The sequence below is a fragment of the Capra hircus genome, chromosome 1, assembly GCF_001704415.2.
Source record: "Capra hircus breed San Clemente chromosome 1, ASM170441v1, whole genome shotgun sequence".
Taxonomy (NCBI): domain Eukaryota; kingdom Metazoa; phylum Chordata; class Mammalia; order Artiodactyla; family Bovidae; genus Capra; species Capra hircus.
In genome coordinates this window covers 109,848,669-109,866,494 of record NC_030808.1, presented here as the reverse complement: position 1 = coordinate 109,866,494, position 17,826 = coordinate 109,848,669, and the positions used below count along the sequence as shown (strand labels likewise).

The following is a 17,826-nucleotide window of genomic DNA, read 5'->3' as shown; positions in this document are numbered from 1 at the left end:
GTATTTAATCCCTTAGCCCTTGGCTCCAGTCCTGTTTTAATTTCATACTTTATCTTAAAATTGGATGTAAACTTTGCATTTTCTAGTCTATAATATGGCTGCATTGGTTTTAATGGAAAATAATGCCCTAATCTGTAAATTAATTAACTTTTCCCCTCTAAATGGTTGAGTAGAACTGACACACTGAGAAGACCACCCTGTTTTATGTGCCCTGTGGCACCCTGCCAAAGTGTTCCTATTTAAGAGGCACACGAGAGAGGTTCCATTACACCGTAAATGGATGGAAAACTATTAGCCTAACCAAATTAAATAGCTCTACTGTCCTCCCGAGGCTCTCCTATTATGTAAATGACTTGTAGCCTCTGCTATAGAGTGGCCAGAACTGCACTCTTACAAAGTTGCTTTCCTAAGAGGGATTTATTGTCTTTGCTGCCCTCACAGATGACCAGTTGACTTATCTGTTTGTCTTCTATTGAGGGGTGATTTTATTTCCTTTTCTCTGGTCCACATTCTCCTCTTGTACCCATAATAACAGCTCTCAGCATGCCCAAGAGCTAGGGGTTGGAGGCACTGTTAGCATTGCTTATGGTGGAAGGGAAGACCCTGAAGCTCTCGGGTCTGCTTTTCTTGACACAGGAGAGAGGTATGCTGAACTCAGCTCCTTGAGAGCAGAAACACGTCTGCTGTGTTCACAAGTTGTATCCCCAGCATCTAGTCCAACATCAAGAATGGATGAACATCATTGGTTTTCAGGCCCTGTGCAAAGTTTCTCAATGAGCTATATGAACAGTATTATGAAAATTTAAAGGGGATTCGTTCTGTAGAACATTTCCATTCACTGGGACAAAAACCCAATGAAGGCAGGGACTTTGTTTTATTGGCTGCTATAATGTTAGCACTAAAGACAGGCAAGCATTAAATAAACATTTGTGGGCTAATGAAAAGCATAAACTGGGACGAGAAATGAGTACCTCTCAGCACCCTTTATTAAGACTGCTATGGTTTGTGCTCTGGGATTGGACATGTTGGCGGCTCACAATGCTGAATACAGCTTTTTGAGTTGTTAACCTTTAATATCATATTTTAGGTATTCCAATGGGCACTGTTTATAAAGAAATGTTTTGAAAGAATGATTTTGAATGTGCTCAATAGAAAAAAAGGAGGTTTCCTTAAAAAGTATATTTCCAAGATAAAGACTGAAGAAGCACCTGGGAGTCTTCCAGGTTTCAAAGGATGAAATCCATATTAAAATTTATGGGGAAAAAGCAGATGTTCATAAATATCAGTTTCAAAACTGCTAAGTCTCTGAAGTCTATACTTGGCCATTGGTATGCATATCGTTTCTCTCTTTCCCAATTAAGGATCAATTTTTCATTCACCACAAGCACTGCTAGCAAACAAAGTACTTAAAATAATACTTCAGGGTTCCTTTATTTGTCCTGTTGTGAGACCAGAACTATCCCAGGTTGTTGCTCATAATTCACATTTGTCTCGGCAAAAAGTTACTTTCAAAGTTTAAGACAGATGGCAAGTAACATCCCAGTGTTCAAGTTCTCAAGTCAAAAGCAAACTTTCTTCAGAAGATTTAAGTGTTGTGCAAAGGAGACTGAGTGAGGAAGGTAGATGGCAGTTCTATGAACTGCTGAAGTGGGTAGTAACAGTCAACTTTGAATAGACAGACAAACGAAACACAGGTAATTCCAAATACTGGTGGGAAACCAAAGCAAAATAAATCACAAAACAGGCAAACACAAGCCATTCAACTAGAGATACCTAGATTTTTGGAATTTTGATTTCTTAAGTGTGCTCGAGGTCATTATTTCTCTCTCCTACTTATTTTCTTTACCCTCCTGTGTCCTATAGCTTCCGCAGGCCTTGCCTAGGATTTGTGATGTGCTAAATGGGCTTCTCTGGTAGTTAAGACCCTAAAGAATCCACCTGCAATGTGGAAGACCTAGGTTCAATCCCTGCGTTTGGAAGATTCCCCTGGAGGAGGGCATGGCAACCCATTCCCGTACTACTTTTGCCGGTAGAATCTCATGGACAGAGGAGCCTGGTGGGCTACAGTCCACGGGGACGCAAAGAACTGGACACAACTGAGTGGCTAAGCACAGCACAGCAAGGTGCTTCAGTTGTGTCTGACCAACTCTTTGAGATCCTGTGGACTATAGCCTGCCAAGCTGCTCTGTCCATGGGATTCTCCAGGCAATACAGGAGTGGGTTGCCATTTCCTTCTCCAGGGGATCTTCCCAACCCAGGGATTGAACCTGCATCTCTTATATCTCCTGCACTGGTAGGTGAGTTCTTTACCGCCAGCGCTACCTGGGAAGCCCAGGATTTGCTATATGGCTTCTTCTTCTTTTTTTTTTTTTTTAAAGACAAGAGAACCAAAATTGATTTGTTTAAAGAATTGCAACCTTCATTTAAGCAACTAGCCTCTAGGAGAGTAATTTTATATCAAGATAGGGTCACTCCTTGAATATTTCCATTCAATGGCATTGGACACACCCTAGGGTGACCTTTTAATAATTCCCATCTTCTGGTGTTCATCTCTTTGTATAACCCCTTTCTCTTAAGTGTGGAAAAGACCTGTAACTTGTTTTTAACCAAGAATATGGCAACAGTGATAGGATATTAATCTCGTGATTATATTATTATGTATCCCTGCTTGCCCTCTCCCCCAACACACATACACACACAAAAAACCAACCTTGCCAGCAAATGCATAGAGAAATTCCCCTGCTGGCCTTGAAGAAGAAAGCTATCATGTTGTGAACTGCCTATGGAGAGGGCCATGTGGCTGGGAACTGTGGGTGGATGCTAGGACCTAGTGGCAGCCTTCAGACAACAGCCAGCAACAGAGCCAGTCCTTTAGTCCTATGACCCTCCACCAAATTTCTCCCAGCACCCTGAGCAAGCCTGAAAGCTGACCCTTTCCATTCGATGAGAGACACAGCTCCCCAGATGAGAACACAGCCCGGCCAATACCTTGATTGCAGCCTTGTGAGACTGTGAGTGGAGGACCCAGCGACGCCACAAGCAAACTCCTGATGTTGTTTTAAGCTGGCAGGTTTGTGGTAATTTGTTATGCAGTTTTAGGCATCAACACAGACTACATTGTGAAGAAGAGGAGAAGGTGACACTCTTGGCCAATATTCAATGAAAATGGTGCTTCTACTTAGAGGGGTCACATTCTTTCAAGTACACCCCAGATCAGGCCTCAATAAAACTCAAAGAATATTGAAGTCTGTATTATTTCTGTTGACTTAAATAAAAAGAAACATAATCATAGTAAACATGTACTAAGAAGGATTTTCTTGATAATCATTGTGTAATTCGAGGGGGATAAAAGCCTATGGAGGGAAAAATGATGTTTCCAAATAGCTGATTAAGCAAATATTTCTGCAGGTTTAGGGAAAAAAAAAAAAAAACCTTAATGGGAGTAGGAATTTGGAAAACAATGTAATAAGTCTTTTGTGAAGCTCCCTAGAGGAAAACTACACCAGCCAGTTTGAAAAGATGAGTGGATATTTACAACATTGTTTTGATGACAGTGACAGCATGAGTTAATGCCACGGATTCTGTAAAAGTGCAAAGTGGCCTCTCCATCTTATAATGTGGTCTATGTACTGTGAGAGGGTATTGGGAAACAATTTTCCAGAAATCAGTGAAAGCGTACATCTGGAAGAACTTTGGGTTCTGGCACATTTAAATTCTGTTCTAACAGTATTTTTGCACAGATACGAAACATAGGATTGCCTCATGTGCTCTGTGTGCTTATGGTTAATAGGATCAACTCTTGGCACATATTTTAAGCATGTTTTAAGAAATGTAAAGAGTTATTTTTAAAACAATCTTCAATATTTTCACATAATAGTAATGCTTTTTGTCTTTATGGTTATTTCTATTGTACATGTTCTAACTATATGGAGTTTGGGGTGTGAAACAAACTTATTGAGGGAAGAAAATTAATGATTCACCTCTATATTGTTTATCTTTTTATTACTTATGTTGTCCTACATTCTGTAGGCAAACTGTCTTGTAAGAGACTGTATGTTGAATGAACAAACTAGCAAAAGAGACACTAAAGAGTATTTATGCTCTAATTTAAAAATTTTATTTCAATTTCTGAGAAACATCTCTGTTGAATTCAAGTCAAATCCCTTAGTATTAAGAGGACCTGTTGTCAGGAACCAAAGATATATAGATGTAAGAGACACAGCCCTGTATGCCAAGGACATAAGGTACACAGCATTTCTCACAGAGGGAAACTGGAACACACCTTTATTTGTGTTTGGATGAGGTTATTATTAATCTTCTGATGTGACTTTTTGGCTCTCAACTGGATTAAAGCATCTTAACAAGAAGACTGACTTCTACATTGTTTTGTAGTTTCTGAAATTAATTAGTAGAGCACTTTGCCTATAGGAGCTATTCAATGAATTTTTCTAAATTTTTGTCAATTAAGACACATATCAACAGTAGCATTTATATTTTCAATTTTCATGTCTATTCAGTATGACCATCAAGCCCTTTTAGAAATACTTATTTAAAAAATTAGTATTATTTTTATTATCTCTATGCATATTAAAAGACACTTGCTCCTTGGAAGAAAAGCTATGACAAACCCAGACAATGTATTTTAAAAAAGAGACATCAATTTGCCAACAAAGGTCCGTCTAGTCAAAAATGTTGTTTTTCCAGTCATGTATGGATGAGAGTTGGACCATAAAGAAGGCTGAGTGTGGAAAAACAGATGCTTTCAAACTGAGGTGTTGGAGAAGACTCTTGATAATCACCTGGACTGCAAGGAGATCAAACCAGTCAATCCTAAATGAAATCAACCCTGAGTATTGATTGGAAGGACTGATGCTGAAGCTGAAGCTCCAATATTTTGGCCAGCCGATGCAAAGAGCCAACTCATTGGAATACTCTGATGCTGGGGAAGATTGAGAACAGGAGGAGAAGGGAGTGACAGGAGGAGATGGTTGGATGGCATCACCAACTCAATGGACAGGAGTTTGAGCAAACTCTGGGAGATAGTGAAGGAAAAGGAAGCCTGGCATGCTATAGTACAATGGGTCGCAAAGAATGGGACATGACTGAGTGACTGAACAATAACTATGCATATTATAGGAATTCATTTTATCTAATATTATAAAACAACCTTTTAGAATAAAATGTAGTAACTGAAGGAGAATGCCTGAATCCATCAATATAGCATGTTGACCGCTTGTTTTCAAGATCTTCAGCTTTTTAGGATCTCCAGTTCTCAGGAGGTATTGGCACCAGGAATCCCTAGGAAAACTGTTACAAACATCAGATACAGGTCTGCCTCTGAAACCTAACCTTATAAGTCTGAGTTTGGGCCTGGTAACGTGCATTTCTAAACAAGCTCCCCAAGTTCTTCTGACATGCACTGACTGGGAAATTAATCCTACACCCCTGGGAATAGATGTAAGGATGCCTGATTCATCTCAATTAATTGGTATTCGAGGAATTTGTCAATCCTCATGTGCATATGTTTATACTTTCCCACAATACTTTGGTTTCATAAGACAAAATACATAATCTGGTTGCAAGAGTAAAAATTTCATTCCTGATCATCCGAGACTTTTTTATTCCAAATTTTGCAATATGGAAGGAAGAGCTGAGGCATGAATGCTGAACTTGTTGGGACTCATTTGAGACTCGGCAGGAGGTTGAGATGTGTGGGGAGGGAGGTGTGCAACATCTGGAAGACAGACTGAGCAGAGGCAGCAAGGGTGCTGACCTTGAAGAGCCATAGTGTGTTCCAGTATTCAACACGGATGTCCCATATGTGCTATGTCCCATCGTCTCTCCTTTTTCCATCCCCGATTAGGAAAAGAACTCTAAGTACCCATGAGTATTTGAGGTCAAAGTGGCAAGCTTTTTACTATTACTATAGATCATGAAACAGACTTGACTTTCTTCTTATTTTTTGAATCCCAGAGTGTTGGGAAGAACTGAACTGTTTCCTAGCAAGTAGTGACAGTTCTATGATTCTGGCTTAAAGTGGGTGGAAGAAAGCATTCATGTTTGATTTATTTAAGAGAGTTTTTTTTTTTTTTTAAAGAATTCTTTCATTCAAGAACCAATAAATATGATAGGATATTTGTTTTGATTCAAAAAGTCAAATTTTCACACTCATTTAACAACTGTAAAAAAGTGATTTTTTTTAAACTACAAAAAGGTGGCAGTAAACATGACAAGAGTTTAAATAAAGTAAAGTTTTATGGAAAAGTAAATATAAGCATATTTACTTTTCCATGGGATTTTCCAGGCAATGTCCATGGAATGGACAATGGGATTTTCCATTTCCAGGCAATGTTCATGGGACATTTCCAGGACATTTCCAGGCAATATCCATGGGATTTTCCAGGCAATAGTACTGGAGTGGATTGCCATTTCCTTCTCCAGTGGATCTTCCCGACCCAGGGATTGAACCCAGGTCTCCCGCATTGTATAGAGATGCTTTACAGTCTGAGACACCAGGGAAGTCTAAATATAAGCATATGGATTGAGTCAAAATAAAGGTGGCAAACTGGGTGAAGAGGCTTCATAAATGTTTGATAAACCCATATTTAATTTATTTAAGGATCCAATTTCTTTTAAACTTTAGTCCATTAAAAGCAAAGTATCTGTTACCAGAGTGAAAGCAAGGGCAAGACTACGACTGTTCAAGTGTCAAGGAAACGCTGGCATATCTAGAATGTCAGAGCAAACATAATCACTAGAACTATTATCAATGACAGCCCCCCTTCCCACAGAATCTCCTTTCATATTGGAAAGCAAAGAATTACAGTTATTTATTCTTTTTTCCTAATCAATGGTTGCTACCTGTATTTAACGACTACGTACTGAGCATCTAGGACTATTATGTATTACTATGTGGTACCAGACCACAGACGGTGCTGATGTGGAAAAACTCATTGGGCAGGCTTCCTTTTTCCTCATTTGGAATCCATTAGTGAGATAACCATACTCCTCAGCTCTGTGTGTTATTTTGTTGGGGCATGCGGTCCTTCTCTTGTCTTAACTTTCCTCCTTCAAGGACTTCCTTGGTGGTCCAGTGGCTAAGACTGTGTTTCCAAGGCAAGGGACCTGAGTTCGATCCCTGGTCAGGAAACTAGATTCCACATGCTGCAGCTAAGACCCAGTGCAATGAAATAAACAAATACATTAAAAAAAAAATTTCCTCCTTTATCCCTGATACTCTCTCATTCTTAGACTGCTACTCCCTCCTCCACTTTATATAAGTTCTCACTCTTGGGAGTTTGATATATGTTTTTGAATAGATATGTATTCCTGAAAAATAGGTGGCAATGTTTAAGGTATTTGACATTTTCACAAACACATTATGCTGTAGACTACATTCTGTTTTTCACTTACTTCCCTCAAGATCTTGACATGGTTTCTATGTGTATTTAGCTTGTCACCTCTACTGCTGCAATGTGATTTCCTAGTACATCTTCACCATCCACCACATTTTATCTCACCATTCTCCTAGGAAGGGGCATCAAGGGTGCCTCTACCTCTGGACCTAGACAGACCATGCAATAATGAATAATCTCATCATACCTGTCTCCTTGTGGACATGAGCAAGAATTTTTATGAGATAATCGTTTAGGGGTGAAATTTCTGGATTACAGGGCATATGCAAGAATACAGAGAAAACGTTTTTATGGTTCTGCACAGCTTGGGCTTTCTGAGACAATTTTTACTGAAACTTAGGACCTGGGCTAAAAGGACAAGCTTCAGAAGTTAATACATAACTAATCAGAAAGTGAAAGACTATCCAGAGAGACTTATCTTCCCAGACGTATGTGTATGTTCACATTTCAAGGTGGGGATAAGACCCAGGATTTGGAGACATTCCCGGTTTATCAAGCTGGAGACACAAGTCTCACTCTCTACTGGAATGACTTATCTGCATCCCAAAAGGTAAGAGTAAGGATCCAGAATTCTTTCCAAGGAGCAAAGATTTTTCTCTCTTTCTTTCAGAAGAGCGGAGGTGCTGTTCCTCTCCTATATAAATATCCAGATTCATATTTTCAGAGTTCCTTACCTATAATACCCTGGTGGCTCAGACAGTAAAGAATCTGCCTGCAATGCAGGAGGCCTGAGTTTGATCCCTGGTTTGGGAAGATCCCCTGGAGAAGGAAATGGCAACCCACTGCAGTATTCTTGCCTGGAGAATCCCATGGACAGAGGAGCCCGGTGAGCTACAGTTCATGGAGTCACAAAGAGTTGGACATGACTTAGTGACTAACATTTTCCTTTCCTTTTACCTATAATACAGACCCTGCTATGTGTAGGGTGACTTTTGGTTTTCATCATGTTGCATGAGGGTAAAGGCAAAGGCGAACCCGTGAGGTTATTTGCTATAAATAATAATGTCTGCTCCACAAACCTTGTTTTCATGAGACATTAAGAAGTTAACATTACACATATGTTTAATTTCACTAGGTTCTGATGAACTGCTCTTCAGGTTGGCTGTCCAGTTTACATTCCCACCAGCACAGTATGAAGAATTCCTTTCCACGTCACAATGGAAGGGCTTTCTACACTCTGAAGTTTTCAAGGAATTACCATCCAACAACCCTTTCTCATGCATGAAATAGGCCATGCTTGTGGTGAGCACAGTCATCGTGGTTTGATTGCAAAAGGGGCTGGCGACAGTCTCCAATAACTTCTTAAACCACTGCTTCTTAAACCATAGGACAATCAACCACACTTCTGCAGAAAACACTGTATTTTTCTCTATTTTTACATGCCGCTGTCATCGGAGGCATTCCAGTTTCTGGGGACCAGATCACTCTTTCTAGGTACTATTCTTTTAATAGGCTAAATGCATATCAGAGAATGAGGTGTTTGGATGGCATCACTGACTCAGTGGACATGAGTCTGACCAAACTCTGGGAGATGGTAAAGGACAGGGAAGCCTGGTGTGCTGAAGCCCATGGAGTCTCAAAGAGTTGGGCACAACTTAGCAAGTGAACAACAACAATGCATATCAACATTTGACCAGGGTCTAGTTTTACTTTAAGAATGATCATTTTGTTGACATGTTTACTACTTGGGGGCTTCCCTTGTGGTTCAGCTGGTAAAGAATCTGCCTGCAATGCAGGAGACCTGGGTTGGATCCCTGGGTTGGGAAGATCCCCTGGAGAAGGGAAAGGCTACCCATTCCAGTATTCTGGCCTGGAGAATTCCATGGACAGTCCATGGGGTTGCAAAGAGTCAGACATGATTGAGTGACTTTCACTTTTACTTTTACTTTACAGCTTGGAGAAGTGACGAAGGAGATAAAACGGACTCTATTGTGGACTTAATGAGAAGGCACTACTTCCCATGATATGGAAACTTCAGATGTCTCCATTTGTCTTTCGATAGATACAGCACAGTGCTAAGCACTGGTGAAGTAGTAGAGATCAAGGCAGCCATGGTAAGTTGAACTACCCAGTTGAATTATCCCTCAGTAGAGAAAGGAATAAAGCAAACTCTGGTCTCTTTACACAATGAAAAATTCCACAGATGTTAAAAGGAATGAGCTAGATCTACATGTATGAACAGATATATTTTCAAGACATAAATAACATATTGCAAAAGATAAATGCATATGGTAAAATTCAAAAACAATGCGCTTAGTCGTGTCCAACTCTTTGCAACTCTATGGACTGTAGCCCGTCAGGCTCCTCTGTCCACGGGATTCTTCAGGCAAGAATACCAGAGTGGATTGCCATTGCCTTCTCCAGAGGATCTTCTTAAGCCATGGATCGAACCCTGGTCTCCTGCACTGCAGGTATATTCTTTACCGTCTGAGGCACCATGGAAATATTACACACCAACCTCAGGAGAGTATTTGCAGTATTTCCTTTTCATAAAGGAAAACATTTGCAGTAAATATGGAAGGAAATGTAAACATCTCTTCTATCTTGTGGTAGGAATGGATATCATCCTTCTGTGCTTCCCTGAATGTCAGTTATTTCATAACTTAATAAAAAATAAAAGTGAGGCAGAGAACACAGTTCATTGAATCAGAGACTAGCAGGGATTAGAATCTGTGAGGAAGAAAGGTTCTGCATGTGTGGGGAAGATTCCTTGGTATCCCTCAAATTCCTCATAGAGGGATCTCCTCATCTAGCTTGTGTGAGGCTGGCCTTGGTGGTGAAGGTTGTTAAAGGACCATCTATTTCTCCTGATTTTTTGCATCCATTCTTGTTGGGGGGGGCTCCACATGAAAGCTTCTTCTTCTTCTTTTTTTTTTTTTTTTTTTATGAAAGCTTCTTTTAATCTAGCTCTTCAAACTCAGAGACAAAAACATGAAATGCAAAGTGCTTGAAACAGGTTCTACTCTTTTGTTTTAGAAAACAAACCAAATCTAAATCACCGAATGGATTAAATGACAGAAGTGAAACTTGGAAATAAGGTTCTTTTCTGCACAGTGGGATGGTATAAAGAATGCAGGTTTTGGAGCCAGAAGACCTGAGTTTGAGCCCTACTACTGTCATTCACTGGCAATTCTTGGGAAACATCTTAATTTCTAGGCTCTTTCAATGTACTTCTCCGTCTGTACAATGACTGTGATCCTTAAGCTGTTTCCTTCAGCGAGCTGTTGCCACAGATCAATTCAGGGTAATTCCACTACTTTGTAAACTATAGAGAAATAACATAAAGTAGTGATAATGATGATGATATGAACAAAGTAAGATAAGCTCCTTTTTATGCATATAAAACAGTGCTTTTTGCCTTTTAGCTAGATAAATATATGTAAATCTTTTTGAAATGAATGGCTTTTAAAAGAAACATTGATGTTAGGTGCCTGAAAAACATATTTCATTTTCTAAAAGCAAGTAACATATTTATCTGTCTGTTTCTGCCAGCTTGTTGTTAAACCTAGCAGTATAGGCTGTAATGAGATGCAGACATAAAAAGATGCAATGCAATGTGAACATCTGAAAGGGGAGGCAGGTAATGACATGTGCGTGTCTGATGGAGCCATAATGAGATGTACAAATAGAAATGCACATAGAAGTGTGCCTGGGCAGTGGTGTAATGAGATGCATAAATGATTGGGTGTAAAGATGAAGGCATTTGGGGGGATGTAATGCGATTTATAAATGGAAGCCTTAAATGGGGGAGGGTAGAAAGGGTAGGTTGTGATAGGAAGCAGAGAGAATGCAGTGCCATGCATGAATGGAGGAACTAATAGTATGCGCATGATGAGGGAGTAATGAGATAAAAATGAAATGGCATAATGAGGTTCACAGATGGAGGGATGTAATGAGCTGTGCAGAAAGGAGGTAATAATGACAAGCATAAAAGGAGGGATTTAATACTATGAATAAAGAAATGGGTGTAAGAAGATGTGAGGACTGAAAGGAGGAACAGAAAAAAAAAAAGAGGACCTGGGTGAAGGGATGCGAAATAACAAGGTGGCAAATGGAGCACTCTAATGAGACGCGGAGATTAAAGGGTGCAGTGAGGTGTGCCCATTTAGGGAGTAATTAGACACACACGTAGGTTTATAATGAGGTATCCGAGCCCTGCTCACACATAGACTGTAGCACTCAGTTCTTATGAAAGGGGTGAAAATGGAACAAATGTAAAGCAGAGCCATAAATATACCTAAATTGTTACAAATCCAAACAAGAGAAAACTAAACAGGTGATTTAACCACAGTCTGGAAGTGAATGAAGTTATGGTTTCATAGGCGCTATTTATGGAGCACTTACTCTGTGCCACCGCTCTGCTGGGTGCTTAACTAACTAAACGCATCATCTCATTTTCCCTTCCTAGCAATTCTATGAGGTGAGTGAATTTTAGGGCGGTTAACCAATTTGCACAGATTCCCAGAGCATGTTGGTGGTAGAGATGTGATTCAAGCCAAGTCAGCTGGATTCCGGTTGCCTTTGCCTCTTTTCTGGTGTTGCTGTAAGAGTAGACGGTGGGGCGTCCTGCCTCAGAATCTCCTGGATCATGTGTCTAAAATGCAAAGTCCCAAGTGTACCCAGCAAGTACCCCTTGCAAGACTTGTGGAGGCCCCAGGAACCTGCAAGCTCCCAAGTTCCCCTGCACTGAGGTCTGAGAACTAGTGAAACCAGCCTTGGAATCAGGGTGTTTAGCTCTGGAGAAAATCCACAAAGAAAGGGGCTCATGTGAAGTGTGAGCAGTTGGGTTGGCTATAAGGGGTATTTACCAAGGATTTACCTCGTGCAAGGATTTACCAGATCCTGGAATGAAGCATCAAATGATACCCTGGACTGTATTTAGCAGAGGACTTTAAAAAGAGGCTCCTTCTCCTCAGACTGGTATCCGTTAAGAATACAAAATTATATTGAAAATAGTATAAAAATGCAAAGATGTACTGAAAATAATTAGATGCTAGGAAATATTTGTTTACTGAAATCATAAATACAAAGATTACTCCAGTCTGTGATCTCTAAGGAGAAGAGAGTAATGTGTTGTTAGACCTAAAAGTTTGCCCATCTACATGCAGCTTTGCTTAAAAAACAAAAAAGCCAAGAGAGCCACTGATTCTTCTTTCTTGATATGTCTAGTGTTAAGGTGTCTAAATTGCTATGACTTTTTTACATTAAAAAGTCCCAGAATTTAATCTAGAAATGAATCTCAAACTTGGATGACAACTCACATCTTAGTGACACAGCCACTGCTCTAAACATTTTCAGAAGTATGCTTTGGAACTGTTTTTAGAGTGTATTCATGAACCGCACAAGAAAAAGTTTCATTACTTTAGTAATTTCCCAGCTTTTAACCTGAAAACTATTATTACGTTTGAGTAATCTCCTTTTTAAATTGGCTAAAGACTTAACATTTGAAAAACTAAGATCATGGCATCTAGTCCCATCACTTCATGGCAAATAGATGGAGAAAGAGTGGAAAAGTGGCAGATTTTATTTTCTTGGGCTCTGAAAATCACTGCAGATGGTGACTGCAGCCATGAAATTAAAAGACACTTGCTCCTTGGAAGAAAAGCTATGACCAACCTAGACAGCATATAATAAAGCAGAGACATCACTTTGCTGACAGAGTTGTGTATAGTGAAAGCCATGGTTTTTCCAGTAGTCATGTACAGATAGGAGAGCTAGACCATAAAGAAAGCTGGTCCAGCTTGCGTCTCCTGGGACTCCTGCACTGTAGGCAGATTCTTTACCACTGAGCCACTGGAGAAGCCCCAAATCTATGGATGTGAGAGCTGGACCATAAAAAAGGCTAAGTGCCAAACAATTGATGCTTTCAAACTGTGGTGCTGCAGAAGACTCTTGAAAGTCCCTTGGACTCCAAGGAGATGAAACCAGTCAATCTTAAAGGAAATCAACCCTGAATATTCATTGGAAGGACTGATGCTGAAGCTGAAGCTCCAATATTTTGGCCACCTGATACAAACAGCTGACTCACTGGAAAAGACCCTGAAGCTGGGAAAGACTGAGGGCAGGAGGAGAGGGTGATACAGGAAGAGATGGTTGGATGGCATCACCAACTCAATGGACATAAGTTTGACTCCAGGAGATAGTGAAAGACAGGGTAGCCTAGCGCGCTGCAGTCCACGGTGTCATCAGACACGACTTAGTGACTGAACAAAAACAAGTCTCCTTTTACAACAGACCGAGGCCAGGATACATTTTTGACTTTTGTGAAAATAAAGCTCATTTTCAAAAGTTGAAAGCTTTGTTATTCATTTTGCTGAGAGAGGTCTTGCAGAGGAAGTACAGTAAGATAATACTAGTTTCCGTTTATTGACCTCTCACTACGTCTCAATCACTGTTCAAGGATTTTACATGTAGTATGTCTCCCAAAACTTACAAAACCCCAGTGAACTGAGTACTGGTGTTTCCTGAACTTTGCAGGTAAAGAAGATAAGGCAGAGAGGACTTTGATAAAACAACTGGCAAGTGCTGGCGCCAGGATTCACACCCAGATCCTGAGCTTCAAATGACCATGCTTCCACTTTGCTTGGTGCTGTTTTTCCTGCTAGCTCAGTGCCCAGTGTCTGTAGGCACAATATCCGTGATAGCATCAAGCAGAAAAGGCAAAGACTATACTCGTGCACTGATTATTTAAGAAAAGAACCTAAACCACTATTGGATTAGAACAGACACTTTGGAGGGACTGCATACCTCTGTCCCCCTAGGAATAGAGTTATTTCGTTAACTATTTTCTGAAGGTTTCTTTTATTTTTTTTAATTTCCTTGACTGATGCAGAACATCTGGCTGACTGTGACGGAACGCTCACTACAGTAGTAAAGTTGACATGCTTCATTATAGGATAGTCTGGCCTGTGAAACATGCAGGAAACACAATGCATGTGATCAGCCAGGATTCAAACTAAACCCAGGAGATATTTATGCTGATTTTAATTCCTTTAGAAAAGCTTATGTACGACATAAGCAAAGTATATGTGGATGGTGGTTAGGGAGATATTGATAGTGTGTATTAATTAGCCAAGTGTAAGGGTAATGATTTCTTAGTTTTTAAATAGTGAATGGAACTGTCACTTAGATTTAATGTGTTTACAAAATGGTACAGTCTCTTAAAATAATGAGTTGGTATGTATGGAATTGTTTATATAAGGGGCTCAACTGGATTGTTATAATGTGCAGCTGTTAAGGGGAAAAAATGAATCCAGATGAAGGTAGAGAGAGTACTTAAGGAGGCAAAGTATAGAATTTGGCTGGATTTCTAAACTCAGTGGTCCTAAGGCATCAATAAAAGTCCTGCTTGTAAAAGTTCCAGAGGACGTGTCAGTGCTCAAGGAGTCTGTTTGCCTTCAAGCCTCTCCTCTTATAATTCATTGCGTTAATCCCAGATGAACTATTACCTGGCTACAGTGGAAGAATGTGAGTCCACTGATACTAGATAAATTGCGATAAAAATTTATCTCATGCTTAAGCTAATACTCTCCCAATGCTTCCTAGTGTCATAAGTCTTATGCACAGAGCATGGTGTAAACATGGACAGGCTCACAATCAGCCTCATCTGGCCTCTCAGCCACTGTTTGCCTGCCTTCATCTTGGCAAGGAGCTCATGGATGAGCTTATGCCCTTGTTTCCAAGGGGAAGAACAGAACATTGGGCTTCCCAGATGGTGCTAGCAGTAAAGAACCCACCTGACAAGGCAGAAGACATAAGAGATAGGTGTTTGATCCCTGGGTCAGAAAGATCCCCTGGAGGAGGGTATGGCAACCCACTCCAGTATTCTTGCATGGAAAATCCCATGGACAGAGGAGCCTGGCAGGCTGCAGTCCAAGAATCACAAAGAGACACAACTAAAGTGACTTAGCAAGCATGCATGCATGAAGAAAATAACTGCTTTTTCCTCAGCTCTAAAGACAATCTTTCTATCTCTCAGATGGAGTCTCCTAGGTGCAGACTCTTCCTCTTAGCTTTTTTTTTGTTTTTACTTTATTTTACTTTACAATACTGTATTGGTTTTGCCATACATCAACATGAATCCACCACGGGTGTACATGTGTTTGCAATCCTGAACCCCCTCCCACCTCCCTCCCCATACCATCCCTCTGGGTCATCCCAGTGCACCAGCCCCAAGCATCCTGTATCCTGCATTGAACCTAGACTGGCGATTCGTTTCTTATATGATATTATACATGTTTCAATGCCATTCTCCCAAATCATCCTACCCGCTCCCTCTCCCACAGAGTCCAAAAGACTGTTCTATACATCTGTGTCTCTTTTGCTGTCTCGCATACAGGATTATCATTACCATCTTTTTAAATTCCATATATATGTGTTAGTATACTGTATTGGTGTTTTTCTTTCTGGCTTACTTCATTCTGTATAATCGGCTCCAGTTTCATCCACCTCATTAGAACTGATTCAAATGTATTCTTTTTAATGGCTGAGTAATACTCCATTGTGTATATGTACCACAGCTTTCTTATCTATTCACCTGCTGATGGACATCTAGGTATTTTAAATCTTTTCTTTGGGTCTGCATGTTTACCCTCTGTCTTTTCAAATACAGATCCACCCTACCTTGAAACTTTTCACTATCTCATTAATACTCAACCAAAAGACAAATGTCCAAGGGTGGATGAATTTAGCCCCTGAACAGCTGATCACTGCTGGGGAAGTCATCTGTCTGTTTTAACTTAAATCTGTCATCTCTGAAGCCAAATGGATTTTCTTTGTTACCAGACAGTCCTGCCATTTTTCTCTAGTTAAGATCATGGCTCCTTTCTGTGAGAATTTCATTTTAGATTTTCTCTTTCCCCACATCTCCTACATTCCATTCCTTCTTCCCTAACTCCACTCTCAGTTGATGGCCTCACCTCTTATTTCCTTGAAAAAGATGAAAGGCCATAAGAAAGAACTCACTCGTCATCCTGGCACCAAATCCACTAACGGACCTGGGTCTGTGTGCAGCTCCTTTCCCTCTCCTACTCATCTTTCTCACCCTCTCTGTTGCTTCACCCCAACAACTTACAAGTGTGCTCTGGGAGTTTCCATTCGAATCTTCCATTCCATTTCCAGACTTCCTCCATCGCCAACCCATGCAGCACCTTACTTTTAACACAGCTCCCTACATGTTCTATTAATATGCCTCCTTCCTCATTCTTCACTTCTCAATTTTCAACCGACTCCTGTTTGAACCCTGTTCTTAAAACTCCATTAAAACTGCTCCAAGTTGCCAATTTGGATGGATGCTTATCTGTACTTACCTTCCTTGATCTGGTTGCCAAACTCCACCCAATTCCCTTTTCTCTCTTTCTTGGACTCTCTCTTGAGATCAGTGACCTCTAAGTTTTCTGTGTTTCTTTTATTTCTTGGCTGTTCTCTGGACTTCATCCTGAATGGGATCCTTTCCCTCTCTGTGTTCCCATCCCAGATGGTTTTACTCTTCCCATGGCTTTCATCATCTCTGTGCCAACGATGCCTTCATTTTTATTTCTGGCCTAAACCACTTCCCCATTTGCCCACTAAACAACTCCACTGGAACATCTCACAGGCATTTTAAATGTAAAGTGTTCAAAAGTCTCCCCAACTGTTACACCTGACTCATTTACCTTCAAAATTTATATTAAATGTGTCATGTATTTCTATCCCTCCCAGGATCATCTCAGTTTTAACTACTCCTTTTCTCTCATTTAGATTAGCAATAGTTCCCCTTGTGATCACCATGATTTCACTTTTGCCCTTTTCTGATCTGATCTAGTCTCCACACAGTGTACTGAGTGATCTTTCAAAGAAAATCTGGGTAATATCTGCCGCTCAAAGTTCTTGGGTGACTTCCCACAGACTGCAATAAAATCTAAACTCCTTGCCATAGCTTAGAAGGCCAGTGGTAAAGCCCCCTAGACCAACTCTCAACCCCTTAGTCTTCACTCTCTTTTTGTTTACTTGGCTTCCCCGACCCTTACACTTCTTCCAATGCTGTGGAATGGGAGAAAATTGACTCCTACGTGTGCACGACCTTTCACTGTTATGTGGGAGGGAGAAAACAGAATTTCCACTTTCTTTTTCATTTCTTCCTTTACAATTTCTATTTTTGAGTATACTTTCTAATGGAAATAATGAGTGTAATTTGTTGTTGTTGTTTAGTTGCTAAGTCGTGCCTGGCTCTTTTGTGACCCCATGAGCTGTAGCCCACCAGGCTCCTCTGTCCATGGGATTTCCTAGGCAAGCATACAGGACTGGGTTGCCATTTCCTTCTCTCCAGGGGATCTTTCCTACCCAGGGATGAAACTTGTCTCCCCTTGGCAGGCCAATTCTTTACCACTGAGCCACCTGGGAAGCCCAATGAATACATGAATGTAATTTATAA

At 40.4% G+C, this 17,826-nt stretch overlaps 1 protein-coding gene across 1 annotated transcript in view; it reads right to left on the bottom strand.

The window, feature by feature from the left end:
- Positions 1 to 17,826, bottom strand: part of VEPH1 (ventricular zone expressed PH domain containing 1) — a 266,803-nt gene that overhangs the window by 24,890 nt on the left and 224,087 nt on the right. The gene's annotated exons all lie outside the window — the stretch shown is intronic.